The 13874-nt window shown below is 49.5% G+C and overlaps 1 protein-coding gene across 2 annotated transcripts in view; it reads right to left on the bottom strand.

Annotated features, from left to right (window-relative positions):
• adora2aa (adenosine A2a receptor a) overlaps positions 1–13874 on the bottom strand; it is a 146444-nt gene that overhangs the window by 81504 nt on the left and 51066 nt on the right. The gene's annotated exons all lie outside the window — the stretch shown is intronic.

Raw genomic sequence — 13874 nt, forward strand, 5'->3', positions numbered from 1 at the left:
GATCCCGGGTGTGACTCCCTATTGGGTCTCTTGTTCCGGGATGTGTCTCTCTCTTGGGTCTGTCGTTTCGGGCTGTGAATCTCCAATGCGTCTGTAGTTTCGGGGTGTGTTTCTCTATTGTATCTGCAGATCCCGGGTGTGACTCTCTATTGGGCCTGTAGTTTCGGGGTGTGACTCTCTATTGAGTCTGCAGTTTTGGGGTGTGACTCTCTATTGTGTCTGTAGTTTTGGGGTGTGATTCTCTATTGTGTCTGTAGTTTCGGGCTATGACTCTCTATTAGGTCTGTAGTTCCCGGAGTGTGACTCTCTATTGGGTCTGTAGTTTCGGGGTGTGACACTCTATTGGGTCCGTAGTTCCCGGGGTGTGACTCTCTATTGGGTCTGTAGTTTCGGGGAGTGACTCTCTATTGGGTCTGCAGTTCCCGGGGTGTGACACTCTATTGGGTCTTTAGTTCCCGGGGTGTGACTCTCTATTGGGTCTGTAGTTCCCGGATTGTGACTCTCTATTGGGTCTGTAATTTCGGGTTGTGACTCTCTAATCGGTATGTAGATCCCTGGGTGTGACACTCTATTGGGTCTGTAGTTTCGGGGTGTGACCCTCTATTGTGTCTGTAGTTTCGGGCTATGACTCTCTATTGAGTCTGCAGTTTTGGGGTGTGACTCTCTATTGTGTCTGTAGTTTCGGGCTATGACTCTCTATTGGGTCTGTAGTTTCGGGGTGTGACTCTCTATTGTGTCTGTAGTTTCGGGGTGTGACTCTCTATTGAGTCTGTAGTTTTGGGGTGTGACTCTCTATTTGGTCTGTAGTTTCGGGGTGTGACTCTCTAATCGGTCTGTCGTTCCCGGGGTGTGACACTCTATTGGGTCTGTAGTATCAGGGTGTGATTCTCTATTGGGTCTGTAGTTCCCGGGTGGGACTCTCTAATGTGTTTGTAGTTTCGGGGTGTGACTCTCTGTTGGGTCTGTAGTTTCGGGCTGTGACTATCTATTGGGTCTGAAGTTCCCGGGTGTGACTCTCTAATGGGTCTGTAGTTTCGGGGTGTGACTCTCTAATGGGTCTGTAGTTTCGGGGTGTGACTCTCTATTGGGTCTGTAGTTTCCACGTGTGACTCTCTATTGGGTCTGCAGTTTTGGGGTGTGACTCTCTATTGGGTCTGCAGTTTTGGGGTGTGACTCTCTATTGGGTCTGTAGTTTCGGGGTGTGACTCTCTATTGGGTCTGCAGTTTTGGGGTGTGACTCTCTGTTGGGTCTGTAGTTTCGGGGTGTGACTCTCTATTGGGTCTGCAGTTTTGGGGTGTGACTCTCCAATGGGTCTGTAGTTTCGGGGTGTGACTCTCTATTGGGTCTGTAGTTTCGGGGTATGACTCTCTATTGGGTCTGTAGTTCCCGGGTGTGACTCTCTATTGGGTCTGTAGTTTCGGGGTGTGACTCTCTAATCGGTCTGTAGTTCCCGGGGTGTGACACTCTATTGGGTCTGTAGTTTCGGGGTGTGACCCTCTATTGTGTCTGTAGTTTCGGACTATGACTCTCGATTGAGTCTGCAGTTTTGGGGTGTGACTCTCTATTGTGTCTGTAGTTTCGGGCTATGACTCTCTATTGGGTCTGTTGTTTCGGGGTGTGACTCTCTATTGGGTCTGTAGTTTCGGGCTATGACTCTCTATTGAGTCTGCAGTTTTGGGGTGTGACTCTCTATTGTGTCTGTAGTTTCGGGCTATGACTCTCTATTGGGTCTGTAGTTTCGGGGTGTGACTCTCTATTGTGTCTGTAGTTTCGGGGTGTGACTCTATTGAGTCTGCAGTTTTGGGGTGTGACTCTCTATTGTGTCTGTAGTTTTGGGGTGTGACTCTCTATTTGGTCTGTAGTTTCGGGGTGTGACTCTCTAATCGGTCTGTAGTTCCCGGGGTGTGACACTCTATTGGGTCTGTAGTATCAGTGTGTGATTCTCTATTGGGTCTGTAGTTCCCGGGTGGGACTCTCGAATGGGTTTATAGTTTCGGGGTGTGACTCTCTGTTCGGTCTGTAGTTTCGGAGTGTGACTATCTATTGGGTCTGTAGTTCCCGGGTGTGACTCTCTAATGGGTCTGTAGTTTCGGGGTGTGACTATCTAATGGGTCTGTAGTTCCCGGGGTGTGACTCTCTATTGGGTCTGTAGTTCCCGGGGTGTGACTCTCTATTGGATCTTTAGTTTCAGGGTGTGACTCTCTATTGGGTCCGTAGTTTCCGCGTGTGACTCTCTATTGGGTCTGCAGTTTTGGGGTGTGACTCTCTATTGGGTCTGTAGTTTTGGGGTGTGACTCTCTATTGGGTCTGTAGTTTTGGGGTGTGACTCTCTATTGGGTCTGCAGTTTCGGGGTATTCCTCCCTATTGGCTCTGTAGTTTCGGGCTATGACTCTCCATTGGGTCTATAGTTCCCGGGGTGTGACTCTCCAATGGGTCTGTAGTTTCGGGGTGTGACTCTCTATTGGGTCTGTAGTTTCGGGGTATGACTCTCTATTGGCTCTGTAGTTCCCGGGTGTGACTCTCTATTGGGTCTGTAGTTTCGGGGTGTGACTCTCTAATCGGTCTGTAGTTCCCGGGTTGTGACACTCTATTGGGTCTGTAGTTTCGGGGTGTGACCCTCTATTGTGTCTGTAGTTTCGGGCTACGACTCTCTATTGAGTCTGCAGTTTTGGGGTGTGACTCTCGATTGTGTCTGTAGTTTCGGGCTATGACTCTCTATTGGGTCTGTTGTTTCGGGATGTGACTCTCTATTGTGTCTGTAGTTTCGGGCTATGACTCTCTATTGAGTCTGCAGTTTTGGGGTGTGACTCTCTATTGTGTCTGTAGTTTCGGGCTATGACTCTCCATTGGGTCTATAGTTCCCGGGGTGTGACTCTCCAATGGGTCTGTAGTTTCGGGGTGTGACTCTCTATTGGGTCTGTAGTTTCGGGGTATGACTCTCTATTGGCTCTGTAGTTCCCGGGTGTGACTCTCTATTGGGTCTGTAGTTTCGGGGTGTGACTCTCTAATCGGTCTGTAGTTCCCGGGTTGTGACACTCTATTGGGTCTGTAGTTTCGGGGTGTGACCCTCTATTGTGTCTGTAGTTTCGGGCTACGACTCTCTATTGAGTCTGCAGTTTTGGGGTGTGACTCTCGATTGTGTCTGTAGTTTCGGGCTACGACTCTCTATTGGGTCTGTTGTTTCGGGATGTGACTCTCTATTGTGTCTGTAGTTTCGGGCTATGACTCTCTATTGAGTCTGCAGTTTTGGGGTGTGACTCTCTATTGTGTCTGTAGTTTCGGGCTATGACTCTCTATTGGGTCTGTAGTTTTGGGGTGTGACTCTCTATTGTGTCTGTAGTTTCGGGGTGTGACTCTCTATTGAGTCTGCAGTTTTGGGGTGTAACTCTCTATTGTGTCTGTAGTTTTGGGGTGTGACTCTCTATTTGGTCTGTAGTTTCGGGGTGTGACTCTCTAATCGGTCTGTAGTTCCCGGGGTGTGACACTCTATTGGGTCTGTAGTATCAGGGTGTGATTCTCTATTGGGTCTGTAGTTCCCGGGTGGGACTCTCTAATGGGTTTGTAGTTTCGGGGTGTGACTCTCTGTTGGGACTGTAGTTTCGGAGTGTGACTAGCTATTGGGTCTGTAGTTCCCGGGTGTGACTCTCTAATGGGTCTGTAGTTTCGGGGTATTCCTCTCTATTGGGTCTGTAGTTCCCGGGTGTGACTCTCTAATGGGTCTGTAGTTTCGGGGTGTGACTCTCTAATGGGTCTGTAGTTTCGGGGTGTGACTCTCTATTGGGTCTGTAGTTCCCGGGGTGTGACTCTCTATTGGATCTTTAGTTTCAGGGTGTGACTCTCTATTGGGTCCGTAGTTTCCGCACGTGACTCTCTATTGGGTCTGCAGTTTTGGGGTGTGACTCTCTATTGGGTCTGCAGTTTTGGGGTGTGACTCTCTATTGGGTCTGTAGTTTTGGGGTGTGACTCTCTATTGGGTCTGTAGTTTTGGGGTGTGACTCTCTATTGGGTCTGCAGTTTCGGGGTATTCCTCCCTATTGGCTCTGTAGTTTCGGGCTATGACTCTCCATTGGGTCCATAGTTCCCGGTGTGTGACTCTCTATTGGGTCTGTAGTTTCGGGGTGTGACTCTCTATTGGGTCTGCAGTTTTGGGGTGTGACTCTCCAATGGGTCTGCAGTTTCGGGGTGTGACTCTCTATTGGGTCTGTAGTTCCGGGGTATGACTCTCTATTGGCTCTGTAGTTCCCGGGTGTGACTCTCTATTGGGTCTGTAGTTTCGGGGTGTGACTCTCTAATCGGTCTGTAGTTCCCGGGGTGTGACACTCTATTGGGTCTGTAGTTTTGGGGTGTGACCCTCTATTGTGTCTGTAGTTTCGGGCTATGACTCTCTATTGAGTCTGCAGTTTTGGGGTGTGACTCTCTATTGTGTCTGTAGTTTCGGTCTATGACTCTCTATTGGGTCTGTTGTTTCGGGGTGTGACTCTCTATTGTGTCTGTAGTTTCGGGCTATGACTCTCTATTGAGTCTGCAGTTTTGGGGTGTGACTCTCTATTGTGTCTGTATTTTCGGGCTATGACTAACTATTGGGTCTGTAGTTTCGGGGTGTGACTCTCTATTGTGTCTGTAGTTTCGGGGTGTGACTCTCTATTGAGTCTGCAGTTTTGGGGTGTGACTCTCTATTGTGTCTGTAGTTTTGGGGTGTGACTCTCTATTTGGTCTGTAGTTTCGGGGTGTGACTCTCTAATCGGTCTGTAGTTCCCGGGGTGTGACACTCTATTGGGTCTGTAGTATCAGGGTGTGATTTTCTATTGGGTCTGTAGTTCCCGGGTGGGACTCTCGAATGGGTTTGCAGTTTCGGGGTGTGACTCTCTGTTCGGTCTGTAGTTTCGGAGTGTGACTATCTATTGGGTCTGTAGTTCCCGGGTGTGACTCTCCAATGGGTCTGTAGTTTCGGGGTGTGACTCTCTAATGGGTCTGTAGTTTCGGGGTGTGACTCTCTATTGGGTCTGTAGTTCCCGGGGTGTGACTCTCCAATGGGTCTGTAGTTTCGGGGTGTGACTCTCTATTGGGTCTGTAGTTCCCGGGTGTGACTCTCCAATGGGTCTGTAGTTTCGGGGTGTGACTCTCTATTGGGTCTGTAGTTCCCGGGTGTGACTCTCCAATGGGTCTGTAGTTTCGGGGTGTGACTCTCTATTGGGTCTGTAGTTCCCGGGTGTGACTCTCCAATGGGTCTGTAGTTTCGGGGTGTGACTCTCTATTGGATCTTGAGTTTCAGGGTGTGACTCTCTATTGGGTCTGCAGTTTCAGGATATTCCTCCCTATTGGCTCTGTAGTTTCGGGCTATGACTCTCCATTGGGTCTATAGTTCCCGGGGTGTGACTCTTTATTGGGTCTGTAGTTTCGGGGTGTGACTCTCTATTGGGTCTGCAGTTTTGGGGTGTGACTCTCCAATGGGTCTGTAGTTTCGGGGTGTGACTCTCTATTGGGTCTGTAGTTTCGGGGTGTGACTCTCTATTGGTTCTGTAGTTTCGAGGTATGACTCTCTATTGGCTCTGTAGTTCCCGGGTGTGACTCTCTATTGGGTCTGTAGTTTCGGGGTGTGACTCTCTAATCGATCTGTAGTTCCCGGGGTGTGACACTCTATTGGGTCTGTAGTTTCGGGGTGTGACCCTCTATTGTGTCTGTAGTTTCGGGCTATGACTCTCTATTGAGTCTGCAGTTTTGGGGTGTGACTCTCTATTGTGTCTGTAGTTTCGGGCTATGACTCTCTATTGGGTCTGTTGTTTCGGGGTGTGACTCTCTATTGTGTCTGTAGTTTCGGGGTGTGACTCTCTATTGAGTCTGCAGTTTTGGGGTGTGACTCTCTATTGTGTCTGTAGTTTCGGCATGTGACACTCTATTTGGTCTGTAGTTTCGGGGTGTGACTCCCTATTGGGTCTGTCGTTCCCGGGGTGTGACACTCTATTGGGTCTGTAGTTCCCGGGGTGTGACTCTCTATTGGGTCTGTAGTTTCGGGGTGTGACTCTCTAATCGGTATGCAGTTCCCGGGTGTGACTCTCTAATGGGTCTGTAGTTTCGGGGTGTGACTCTCTAATGGGTCTGTAGTTTTGGGGTGTGACTCTCTATTGGGTCTGTAGTTCCCGGGGTGTGACTCTCTATTGGATCTTTAGTTTTAGGGTGTGACTCTCTATTGGGTCTGCAGTTTTGGGGTGTGACTCTCTATTGTGTCTGTAGTTTCGGGGTGTGACTCTCTATTGGGTCTGCAGTTTCGGGGTGTGACTCTCTATTGGGTCTGCAGTTTTGGGGTGTGACTCTCTATTGTGTCTGTAGTTTCGGGTGTGACTCTCTATTGGGTCTGCAGTTTTGGGGTGTGACTCTCTATTGTGTCTGTAGTTTCGGGGTGTGACTCTCTATTGGGTCTGCAGTTTCGGGGTGTGACTCTCTATTGGGTCTGCAGTTTTGGGGTGTGACTCTCTATTGTGTCTGTAGTTTCGGGGTGTGACTCTCTATTGGGTCTGCAGTTTTGGGGTATTCCTCCCTGTTGGCTCTGTAGTTTCGGGCTATGACTCTCCATTGGGTCTATAGTTCCCGGGGTGTGACTCTTCATTGGGTCTGTAGTTTCGGGGTGTGACTCTCTATTGGGTCTGCAGTTTTGGGGTGTGACTCTCCAATGGGTCTGCAGTTTCGGGGTGTGACTCTCTATTGGATCTTTAGTTTCAGGGTGTGACTCTCTATTGGGTCCGTAGTTTCGGCGTGTGACTCTCTATTGGGTCTGCAGTTTTGAGGTGTGACTCTCTATTGGCTCTGCAGTTTTGGGGTGTGACTCTCTATTGGGTCTGCAGTTTTGGGGTGTGACTCTCTATTGGGTCTGCAGTTTTGGGGTGTGACTCTCTATTGTGTCTGTAGTTTCGGGTGTGACTCTCTATTGGTTCTGCAGTTTTGGGGTGTGACTCTCTAATCGGTCTGTAGTTCCCGGGGTGTGACACTCTATTGGGTCTGTAGTTTCGGGGTGTGACCCTCTATTGTGTCTGTAGTTTCGGGCTATGACTCTCTATTGAGTCTGCAGTTTTGGGGTGTGACTCTCTATTGTGTCTGTAGTTTTGGGGTGTGACTCTCTATTGGGTCTGTAGTTTTGGGGTGTGACTCTCTATTTGGTCTGTAGTTTCGGGGTGTGACTCTCTAATCGGTCTGTAGTTCCCGGGGTGTGACACTCTATTGGGTCTGTAGTATCAGGGTGTGATTCTCTATTGGGTCTGTAGTTCCCGGGTGGGACTCTCTAATGGGTTTGTAGTTTCGGGGTGTGACTCTCTGTGCGGTCTGTAGTTTCGGAGTGTGACTATCTATTGGGTCTGTAGTTCCCGGGGTGTGACTCTCTAATGGGTCTGTAGTTTCGGGCTGTGACTCTCTAATGGGTCTGTAGTTTCGGGGTGTGACTCTCTTTTGGGTCTGTAGTTCCCGGGGTGTGACTCTCTATTGGATCTTTAGTTTCAGGGTGTGACTCTCTATTGGGTCTGCAGTTTTGGGGTGTGACTCTCTATTGGGTCTGCAGTTTTGGGGTGTGACTCTCTATTGGGTCTGTAGTTTCGGGGTGTCACTCTATTGGGTCTGCAGTTTTGGGGTGTGACTCTCTGTTGGGTCTGTAGTTTCGGGGTATTCCTCCCTATTGGCTCTGTAGTTTCGGGCTATGACTCTCCATTGGGTCTATAGTTCCCGGGGTGTGACTCTCTATTGGGTCTGTAGTTTTGGGGTGTGACTCTCTATTGGGTCTGCAGTTTCGGGGTATTCCTCCCTATTGGCTCTGTAGTTTCGGTCTATGACTCTCCATTGGGTCTATAGTTCCCGGGGTGTGACTCTCTATTGGGCCTGCAGTTTTGGGGTGTGACTCACCAATGGGTCTGTAGTTTCGGGGTGTGACTCTCTATTGGGTCTGTAGTTTCGGGGTGTGACTCTCTATTGGGTCTGTAGTTTCGGGGTGTGACTCTCTATTGGGCCTGCAGTTTTGGGGTGTGACTCACCAATGGGTCTGTAGTTTCGGGGTGTGACTCTCTATTGGGTCTGTAGTTTCGAGGTATGACTCTCTATTGTCTCTGTAATTCCCGGGTGTGACTCTCTATTGGGTCTGTAGTTTCGGGGTGTGACCCTCTATTGTGTCTGTAGTTTCGGGCTATGACTCTCTATTGAGTCTGCAGTTTTGGGGTGTGACTCTCTATTGTGTCTGTAGTTTCGGGCTATGACTCTCTATTGGTTCTGTTGTTTCGGGGTGTGACTCTCTATTGTGTCTGTAGTTTCGGGGTGTGACTCTCTATTGAGTCTGCAGTTTTGGGGTGTGACTCTCTATTGTGTCTGTAGTTTCGGGGTGTGACTCTCTATTTGGTCTGTAGTTTCGGGGTGTGACTCCCTATTGGGTCTGTCGTTCCCGGGGTGTGACACTCTATTGGGTCTGTAGTTCCCGGGGTGTGACTCTCTATTGGGTCTGTAGTTTCGGGGTGTGACTCTCTAATCGGTCTGTAGTTCCCGGGTGTGACTCTCTAATGGGTCTGTAGTTTCGGGGTGTGACTCTCTAATGGGACTGTAGTTTCGGGGTGTGACTCTCTATTAGGTCTGTAGTTCCCGGGGTGTGACTCTCTATTGGATCTTTAGTTTTAGGGTGTGACTCTCTATTGGGTCTGCAGTTTTGGGGTGTGACTCTCTATTGGGTCTGCAGTTTTGGGGTGTGACTCTCTATTGGGTCTGCAGTTTTGGGGTGTGACTCTCTATTGTGTCTGTAGTTTCGGGTGTGACTCTCTATTGGGTCTGCAGTTTTGGGGTGTGACTCTCTATTGGGTCTGCAGTTTCGGGGTGTGACTCTCTATTGGGTCTGTAGTTTCGGGGTATGACTCTCTATTGGCTCTGTAGTTCCCGGGTGTGTCTCTCTATTGGGTCTGTATTTTCGGCTTGTGACTCTCTATTGGGTCTGTAGTTCCCGGGGTGTGACACTCTATTGGGTCTGTAGTTTTGGGGTGTGATTCTCCGTTGGGTCTGTATTTTCGGGTTGTGACTCTCTATTTGGTCTCTAGTTTCGGGGTGTGCCTCTCGAATGGGTCTGGAGTTTCTGGGTGTGAATCTCTAATGTGTCTGTAGTTTCGGGGTGTGCCTCTCTATTTGGTCTCTAGTTGCGGGGTGTGCCTCTCTAATGTGTCTGTAGTTTCGGGGTGTGCCTCTCTATTTGGTCTCTAGTTTCGGGGTGTGCCTCTTGAATGGGTCTGTAGTTTCGGGGTGTGAATCTCTAATGTGTCTGTAGTTTCGGGGTGTGCCTCTCTATTGGGTCTGTAGTTTCGGGGTGTGAATCTCTGATGTGTCTGTAGTTTTGGGGTGTGCCTCTCTATTGGGTCTGCAGTTTTGGGGTGTGCCTCTCGAATGTGTCTGTAGTTTCGGGGTGTGCCTCTCTATTTGGTCTGTCGTTTCGGGGTGTGACTCTCTATTGGGTCTGCAGTTTCGGGGTGTGACACTCTATTGGATCTGTAGTTCCCGGGTTGTGACTCTCTATTGGGTCTGTAATTTCGGGTTGTGACTCTCTAATCGGTCTGTAGATCCCGGGATGTGTGACACTCTATTGGGTCTGTAGTTTCGGGGTGTGACCCTCTATTGTGTCTGTAGTTTCGGGCTATGACTCTCTATTGAGTCTGCAGTTTTGGGGTGTGACTCTCTATTGTGTCTGTAGTTTCGGGCTATGACTCTCTATTGCGTCTGTAGTTTCGGTGTGTGACTCTCTATTGTGTCTGTAGATTCGGGGTGTGACTCTCTATTGAGTCTGCAGTTTTGGGGTGTGACTCTCTATTGTGTCTGTAGTTCCCGGGTGGGACTCTCTAATGGGTTTGTAGTTTCGGGGTGTGACTCTCTGTTGGGTCCGTAGTTTCCGCGTGTGACTCTCTGTTGGGTCTGCAGTTTTGGGGTGTGACTCTCTATTGGGTCTGCAGTTTTGGGGTGTGACTCTCTATTGGGTCTGCAGTTTTGGGGTGTGACTCTCTATTGGGTCTGCAGTTTTGGGGTGTGACTCTCTGTTGGGTCTGTAGTTTCGGGGTGTGACTCTCTATTGGGATTGCAGTTTCGGGGTATTCCACCCTATTGGCTCTGTAGTTTCGGGCTATGACTCTCCATTGGGTCTATAGTACCCGGGGTGTGACTCTTTATTGGGTCTGTAGTTTCGGGATGTGACTCTCTATTGGGTCTGCAGTTTTGGGGTGTGACTCTCCAATGGGTCTGTAGTTTCGGGGTGTGACTCTCCATTGGGTCTGTAGTTTCGGGGTATGACTCTCTATTGCCTCTGTAGTTCCCGGGTGTGACTCTCTATTGGGTCTGTAGTTTCGGGGTGTGACTCTCTAATCGGTCTGCAGTTCCCGGGGTGCGACACTCTATTGGGTCTGTAGTTTCGGGGTGTGACTCTCTATTGTGTCTGTAGTTTCGGGCTATGACTCTCTATTGGTTCTGTTGTTTCGGGGTGTGACTCTCTATTGTGTCTGTAGTTTCGGGGTGTGACTCTCTATTGAGTCTGCAGTTTTGGGGTGTGACTCTCTATTGTGTCTGTAGTTTCGGGGTGTGACTCTCTATTTGGTCTGTAGTTTCGGGGTGTGACTCCCTATTGGGTCTGTCGTTCCCGGGGTGTGACGCTCTACTGGGTCTGTAGTTCCCGGGGTGTGACTCTCTATTGGGTCTGTAGTTTCGGGGTGTGACTCTCTAATCGGTCTGTAGTTCCCGGGTGTGACTCTCTAATGGGTCTGTAGTTTCGGGGTGTGACTCTCTAATGGGTCTGTAGTTTCGGGGTGTGACTCTCTATTGGGTCTGTAGTTCCCGGGGTGTGACTCTCTATTGGATCTTTAGTTTCAGGTTGTGACTCTCTATTGGGTCCGTAGTTTCGGCGTGTGACTCTCTATTGGGTCTGCAGTTTTGAGGTGTGACTCTCTATTGGGTCTGCAGTTTTGGGGTGTGACTCTCTATTGGGTCTGCAGTTTTGGGGTGTGACTCTCTATTGGGTCTGTAGTTTCGGGTGTGACTCTATTGCGTCTGCAGTTTTGGGGTGTGACTCTCTATTGTGTCTGTAGTTTCGGGGTGTGACTCTCTATTGGGTCTGCAGTTTCGGGGTGTGACTCTCTATTGGGTCTGCAGTTTTGGGGTGTGACTCTCTATTGTGTCTGTAGTTTCGTGGTGTGACTCTCTATTGGGTCTGCAGTTTTGGGGTGTGACTCTCTGTTGGGTCTGTAGTTTCGGGGTGTGACACCCTATTGGGTCTGTAGTTTCGGGGTATTCCTCCCTGTTGGCTCTGTAGTTTCGGACTATGACTCTACATTGGGTCTATAGTTTCCGGGGTGTGACTCTTTATTGGGTCTGTAGTTTCGGGGTGTGACTCTCTATTGGGTCTGCAGTTTTGGGGTGTGACTCTCCAATGGGTCTGTAGTTTTGGGGTGTGACTCTCTATTGGGTCTGTAGTTTCGGGGTATGACTCTCTATTGGCTCTGTAGTTCCCGGGTGTGTCTCTCGATTCGGTCTGTAGTTTCGGGGTGTGACTCTCTAATGGGTCTGTAGTTCCCGGGTGTGACTCTGTAATGGGTATGTAGTTTCGGGGTGTGACTCTCTAATGGGTATGTAGTTTTGGGATGTGACTCTCTATTGGGTCTGTATTTTCGGCTTGTGACTCTCTATTGGGTCTGTAGTTCCCGGGGTGTGACACTCTATTGGGTCTGTAGTTTTGGGGTGTGTCTCTCCGTTGGGTCTGTATTTTCGGGTTGTGACTCTCTATTTGGTCTCTAGTTTCGGGGTGTGCCTCTCGAATGGGTCTGTAGTTTCGGGGTGTGATTCTCTAATGTGTCTGTAGTTTCGGGGTGTGCCTCTCTATTTGGTCTCTAGTTTCGGGGTGTGCCTCTCTAATGTGTCTGTAGTTTCGGGGTGTGCCTCTCTATTTGGTCTCTAGTTTCGGGGTGTGCCTCTTGAATGGGTCTGTAGTTTCGGGGTGTGAATCTCTAATGTGTCTGTAGTTTCGGGGTGTGCCTCTCTATTGGGTCTCTAGTTTCGGGGTGTGCCTCTTGAATGGCTCTGTAGTTTTGGGGTGTGACTCTCTATTTGGTCTGTAGTTCCGGGGTGTTACACTCTATTGGGTCTGTAGTATCAGGGTGTGATTCTCTATTGGGTCTGTAGTTCCCGGGTGGGACTCTCTAATGGGTTTGTAGTTTCGGGGTGTGACTGTCTGTTGGTTCTGTAGTTTCGGGGTGTGACTATCTATTGGGTCTGTCGTTCCCGGGTGTGACTCTCTAATGGGTCTGTAGTTTCGGGGTGTGACTCTCTAATGGGTCTGTATTTTCGGGGAGTGACTCTCTATTGGGTCTGTAGTTCCCGGGGTGTGACTCTCTTTTGGATCTTTAGTTTCAGGGTGTGACTCTCTATTGGGTCCGTAGTTTCCGCGTGTGACTCTCTATTGGGTCTGCAGTTTCGGGGTGTGACTCTCTATTGGGTCTGCAGTTTTTGGGTGTGACTCTCTGTTGGGTCTGTAGTTTCGGGGTGTGACTCTCTATTGGGTCTGCAGTTTCGGGGTGTGACTCTCTATTGGCTCTGTAGTTTCGGGCTATGACTCTCCATTGGGTCTATAGTTCCCGGGGTGTGACTCTTTATTGGGTCTGTAGTTTCGGGGTGTGACTCTCTATTGGGTCTGCAGTTTTGGGGTGTGACTCTCCAATGGGTCTGTAGTTTCGGGGTGTGACTCTCTATTGGGTCTGTAGTTTCGGGGTATGACTCTCTATTGGCTCTGTAGTTCCCGGGTGTGACTCTCTATTGGGTCTGTAGTTTCGGGGTGTGACTCTCTAATCGGTCTGTAGTTCCCGGGGTGTGGCACTCTATTGGGTCTGTTGTTTCGGGGTGTGACCCTCTACTGTCTCTGTAGTTTCGGGCAATGACTCTCTATTGAATCTGCAGTTTTGGGGTGTGACTCTCTATTGGCTCTGTAGTTCCCGGGTGTGACACTCTATTGGGTCTGTAGTTTCGGGCTATGACTCTCTATTGTGTCTGTAGTTTCGGGCTATGACTCTCTATTGGGTCTGTTGTTTCGGGGTGTGACTCTCTATTGTGTCTGTAGTTTCGGGGTGTGACTCTCTATTGAGTCTGCAGTTTTGGGGTGTGACTCTCTATTGTGTCTGTAGTTTCGGGATGTGACTCTCTATTTGGTCTGTAGTTTCGGGGTGTGACTCCCTATTGGGTCTGTCGTTCCCGGGGTGTGACACTCTATTGGGTCTGTAGTTCCCGGGGTGTGACTCTCTATTGGGTCTGTAGTTTCGGGGTGTGACTCTCTAATCGGTCTGTAGTTCCCGGGTGTGACTCTCTAATGGGTCTGTAGTTTCGGGGTGTGACTCTCTAATGGGTCTGTAGTTTCGGGGTGTGACTCTCTATTGGGTCTGTAGTTCCCGGGGTGTGACTCTCTATTGGATCTTTAGTTTCAGGGTGTGACTCTCTATTGGGTCCGTAGTTTCGGCGTGTGACTCTCTCGTGGGACTGCAGTTTTGAGGTGTGACTCTCTATTGGGTCTGCAGTTTTGGGGTGTGACTCTCTATTGGGTCTGCAGTTTTGGGGTGTGACTCTCTATTGGGTCTGCAGTTTTGGGGTGTGACTCTCTATTGTGTCTGTAGTTTCGGGTGTGACTCTCTATTGGGTCTGCAGTTTTGGGGTGTGACTCTCTATTGTGTCTGTAGTTTCGGGGTGTGACTCTCTATTGGGTCTGCAGTTTTGGGGTGTGACTCTCTATTGTGTCTGTAGTTTCGGGGTGTGACTCTCTATTGGGTCTGCAGTTTTGGGGTGTGACTCTCTGTTGGGTCTGTAGTTTCGGGGTGTGACACCCTATTGGGTCTGTAGTTTCGG

This window comes from Heterodontus francisci, chromosome 23 (assembly GCF_036365525.1).
Source record: "Heterodontus francisci isolate sHetFra1 chromosome 23, sHetFra1.hap1, whole genome shotgun sequence".
Lineage (NCBI taxonomy): Eukaryota > Metazoa > Chordata > Chondrichthyes > Heterodontiformes > Heterodontidae > Heterodontus > Heterodontus francisci.